This window comes from Notothenia coriiceps, unplaced genomic scaffold (genome assembly GCF_000735185.1).
Source record: "Notothenia coriiceps isolate Sejong01 unplaced genomic scaffold, NC01 NC01_scaffold00003720, whole genome shotgun sequence".
In the NCBI taxonomy this organism is placed as follows: Eukaryota; Metazoa; Chordata; class Actinopteri; order Perciformes; family Nototheniidae; genus Notothenia; species Notothenia coriiceps.
In genome coordinates this window covers 1-5,297 of record NW_011336421.1, presented here as the reverse complement: position 1 = coordinate 5,297, position 5,297 = coordinate 1, and the positions used below count along the sequence as shown (strand labels likewise).

General features: G+C 38.8%; 1 long non-coding RNA gene across 1 annotated transcript; it reads left to right on the top strand.

The window, feature by feature from the left end:
• The first annotated feature begins 1,186 nt into the window (after window positions 1–1,186).
• On the top strand, window positions 1,187–2,074 carry LOC104941691 (uncharacterized). The gene is made up of 3 exons (XR_797925.1): window positions 1,187–1,340; window positions 1,418–1,502; window positions 1,799–2,074. It is a non-coding gene; the product is annotated as an uncharacterized lncRNA (long non-coding RNA).
• The last annotated feature ends 3,223 nt before the right edge of the window (window positions 2,075–5,297 follow it).

Here is a 5,297-nt window from a genome sequence, read left to right as displayed (position 1 = left end):
ATATCCACATGTCAACCCTACTTTTCGAATCATAAATCTAGTCGCCAGAAGCAAAATGCTAACGTTATGCTATAACGAACTACAGGGTCGCTGCTTCAACGTCACGCCAACTTAAGATCCAAATTCACTCACTCCCACAACCCATCAGAGACTGCACCGACCTCATCACCTTCAAAAAACTCACAAAAACTTACCTCTTCAATCTGGCTTTTAATGTGTGATTGTTTTTGTATTGCTTGATTTTATAAATGTTTTCACTATCTCTGTAAAGCGACTTTGAGCACATGTAAAAGCGCTAACAAAATAAATCTATTATTCATTATTATTAAATATATATTATTACAATAAAACATGTCTCTCCTATAGGCTGAATCATGTTAATCGTTGTCACATAGCTATCACATGCCTAAAACAGTGTGTCCTGCTTCTCTTCTTGGTAATCAACTTGCATATCAGTCTGGAGCCGAGTCCAGCAGGTTCACTTTCTAACAGATGGCTTCTTTGGAATGCTCCCTGCTAGACATTTTTAAATATACACAAGTTAAATATGAATAGTGACAGGCAGAGGATGAGGGAATGGATGTCTGAATGACGGGATGTAAGGATTGAGGGATGAATGGATGTAGGGGTGTATCGTTGAAGGGTGGAGGGATGAAAGAGATTGGCTGAGTATGAGGTAGAAGGAGAACCGTATGGGTAGAAGGGAGAGGGAGGTCGGATTGAGTGAATGGAGACAGGCGATGGCCAGATATAAATAGAGATGGCCGAGATTAGAGACGGGGTTGAGGCGTGGCCTTGCTCCTGAAGGTTCACAAATTAACTTCATTTATTGTCGAAAACTACCTGAATGGCACACAAACTTCCCAAAATCACCACAGTCTTACCAGAACCATGTTTACCTTCACAGCCAACTAAAAAGATGATTGATAGGGGTAATAACTGCCCGAATCTGGCAACTTCACTCGTGTGTTTTCCCGCCTTTCTTGTAGCAGGTGTCCCCCTTATCCTCCCTCGTCCCTGGGTGGTTGTCTCTGCGTCTTTCTCCTCTTCAATGGATGAGATAGAGGAGACGAAGAGGAGCGCCTCGGCTTCCTCCCCTCGGTGTGGTTTCCTGTTTGTAGGTGGAGGATGTGGAGACGGTTGCAGCAGCGTTCACACAGCGCTGCAGCCTCTAACATCACGACTACATCTCCTTATTGGCTCGAGGTGTTAGTGTGTGAAACTGCTTCTTCTTTTTTCTTTCTTTCTCCAGTTTCCAGTTGCAGGTTTTGCAGTTTGATCAGCCCACACGCCTCCTGCAGCAGAGCGGGCCACTTTTATGTCAGTGAGTCACCTGGGTGGTGAGTCAACTTTAGCAGAAGTTTGTCACATTTAGTCTTAAATCTTGAGCTGGAATTTGATTTTTTTTATCTTTCAGAATGCTCCATCTCTTTGACCTGCATTAATGCTTCTCGAATAGGAAACTCGTCGAAGTATCTGAGGATCCGTGGCGGGAGCTGAAGGTGAATACAACCCTTACTCAGAATCACATTGAGTTAATCGCAGAAACAAAGAAAAGTAAAACAAGAGAACAAGAAATATGACTAACAGAGAGAGATGGTACCATCATACAATTATAAAAGCCATTAATAAAGTAAAATCGTTTTTAACGTAAAGTTGTAATACATGAGCTTGTACCATATCATCCTTTATTTGGTAACCAAAACCTGAGCTCAAATTTGGTGATTTTGAAATGTTTTGTTAATGTTTCAGTGGCAGATGCTCACTCTCTTTGACTTGCATTGATGCTTTGGAATAGGAAACTTGAAGAAGCCATCTGAGGGTCCGTGGCGGGAGCTGCAGCGAGGTGATTGGGTGCAGCACAGCGAGGGAGGAGGAGGTGCAACGAGAAGAAGTGTTCAGAAATGGAGGACGCTGGGTCGCAGTAGCTGCCTCATGCGGACCACTCTCTGCCAGGAGACACACCGAAGCTTCACCCGTCCTCCGTGTCTACAGGTGAGTCCTCTCATTTTCACATCCTCACCTTTAAATAAGGGACTTCTACATCATGGAGGAAGCTTCATTTGTTCCCAGCATGCACCTGGAGGAGGTGAAGCATGGAGGCCTGGTGAAGGCATTTACTAAATTACTGTATTCGAGTACAATTTGAGTGACTTGTACTTCAATTTCATTTTATGCTATTTTATAATTCGACTCCTATATTTATCTGACAGCTTTAGTTACTTATCAAAATTCCGTAATTTTATATATAGCCTATGCATTTTGAGCACTTTTATTTTGGAAATTTAATTATATTTTGATGCCATTATGTGTGTACTTATACTTAAGTAATATACTGAATGCAAGACTTTTACTTATTTTTACAATTTAGTACTTTTACTTAAGTGAAAACTCTGAGGACTTTAATCCTCTCTCTCAGGCAAAGACATTTCAAAACAAAGCAATTATTCAATTTAATTTGACAAAGGCAAAAAAAGTGTATAAAATAAATGATAAAAGACGTAAAATAAATCTTAATCAAACATGACTTAGGTTAAATGGTAGAACATCTTTGCTTTATCGTCCTTCAATTAATATATTGATACACAACTAGCTAGCTGAAATGTAAAAGATTATACGTACAGGAAACAACTCAGGATCTTCTACAGTATGTGTCAGGTGTGAAATTAAGGGCTTGGGTTTAAACACAGACACATTTCCACTAAAAGCAGGCTCCTTGTTTCACTTCAGGACAAAAGTAAAACATGTATTCCTGTGATAAAGCACAGAGACACCAAGGATCGATTATAAATCTCCTGGTGAAGAAAGCAATACAAATGTGTCAAAACAATACACGTGTTTAGTTGACACACAAAGTATTTTGTAGGACAAAAATAAGACTGTGAAGACAACATGTTGGCTCTGTGAAGAGTTTATGGCCATTTCTTAACGATTTTGGACGTTTCATGGACTAAACTGTTAGCGATACATAAACATTTTTTATCAGAAAATAATGAATAACTAAGGTTTGAAAAATGTTATTGTTAACTGCTGTATTTCAGTTTTAAAATGAACAAAATGACACGAATACAGGATTTAACAAGAGTTACCTAGAATACCTCTACAGTATTTATGATTAAAAGTCCTGCATTTCAAATCTACTGTATTACCAGAAGCAATAATAATATGTTTCAATTCTATATTTAAAAATGTACAATAAGACACATTTAAAGGCACAACAATCATACATAGAAAATGAAAAACAAGATCCAATAACATAATAAAATAATAAAAACCGTATTATAACCACAGTATTGTTAGGTATTTTCAGTACAGTACGTTTCAACATTTCGATATACTTACATACTTTTACTACAATAACATTTATAATTCAGGGAGTTTACCATAACAGAATATTATCACAGTGTGCAATTAGTAACTTTACTGTTACAGAGTATTATTACAGTAAGGTAACTATAGTACTTTTACCTTATCACAGTACAGTCTGGTACTAGTACTGGTACCTGTACTTTTGACTGGAACAGAGTATTTTCACAGCGTGTTATTATTTCTTTAATTGTAAGGAAGTATTTTCACATTGAGGTAACTAGTACTTTTACCTTATCACAGTATTTCTACAGTGTGGCATTTAGTGCTTTAACTGTATCAGAGTATTTAAACAATATGATATTAGTACTTTTTACTGTAATAAAATATTTTCACAGTGTAGAATTACTAACTATGCAGTATTCACAGTGAGGTAACTAGTACTTTTACCTTGCCACAGTATTTCTACAGTGTTGTATTAGTATGTTTTCTGTAACACAGTATTTTCACAGTGTGGTATAAGTCAGTTGACTGTAACACTGTATTTCTACAGTGTGGTATTAGTACTGTCACAGTGTTTCTGTGGAGGTTCCGTGTCAGAGAACAGTGTTCTGGTTCTCAGAGAACAGATATATTTCTGTGAGTTGCTTTTCCTTCCTGTGTGACGCAGCTCTGTGATTATCATCGGGTACTTCCTGTGAGCTTCAGCAAAGTAAAAACCACCAGTCATTCAAAAAGAAATAGAGCAGGTGGTTTCACCTTAAATACTTGCTTACACCTGTTAAAATATACTTTTTTATTCAGTTTAAATAAATGGACGGGACTAAAGCTCCTTACACACCAAGCCGATTTTCGCCGTGCCGACACCTTCCGCCGCCGATTCGACATGAATCGGGAGGCCGTTGGCCAAAGAAATTACTCTGATTGGCTGTTCAGCTTAGCGAATCAGTGCATGAGAAGCGAAACGGAAGTGTGGGACCCAAACAAACTATTAAGAAGGCAAATCTGAGATTTAATTTAACTCCAGCTCTCGACACAGAAAGCCCCATGAGCTTCTCGTTGTAGAGGGAAAATGGAACGGACACGCTATTTGTTGTTTGTTTACAGTATATCACGCATTCTGTTCTTCTTCTCTCGGTATATCACGCAGCCTGTCTTCCGGTTGTTGCCTCTTTTGAATGACGAAAACACACTACCGCCTACAGGTTATTCCCACTCACGCATGCACAGTTTGTACGTGCTACTTGGCCGTCGGCTGAAGTCTTTGCGGTGTGTTCCAGTGCGACTGTTGGTCGAGACGCGAGGCGACACAACAGTCGGGTCCGTCTGTGTCAGTTCTTTGGTGTCAGCTTGGTGTGTCCTAGAGCAGGGGTTCCCAAAGTGAGGGTCGCGAGATGATTACAAAATAAAAATTGAAAATTAAAATATATGTTTTTTTTCTTTTATCAATTGTTTTAAAATTATTATTAATAATAACGTGTGCATAGACATTTTTCAGGGGCGGACTAGCCATCTGTATAATTTCCCCGCAACGAGGCTCCCCCTTTGACAATTCACTAGCGCAGTGTTTCTCAAAGTTTTTCATACCAAGGACCACTTAACCAATAAAAAAACACTCACGGACCACCCAACTCCATAAATATCCAAAAACAATAGGCCTGCTTACCACTCAAACAGTACATAACAGCCTAATAATGACAGCTTAACCTTTTTGACTCGTTCACACAATAAATCAACAATACAAATACAACTACAGATTATATAAGCATTTAGTTCAAATGCGATTTTAAATGCTCTCAGGTTTTACACCTCTTATGAAATGTAGACTACATTTAGTTTATGTTTATGTCCGAGCCAACAGACTCACAGATCGTTGGCTACTGAGAGATATGCAAAATGCACCGCATAGTACGACACAAACCTCCGCTGTGGATTTTGAAAACAAAATACAGTAAAACTATGTTTGCAGGCCCAAGTTAACTCTCTGAGGC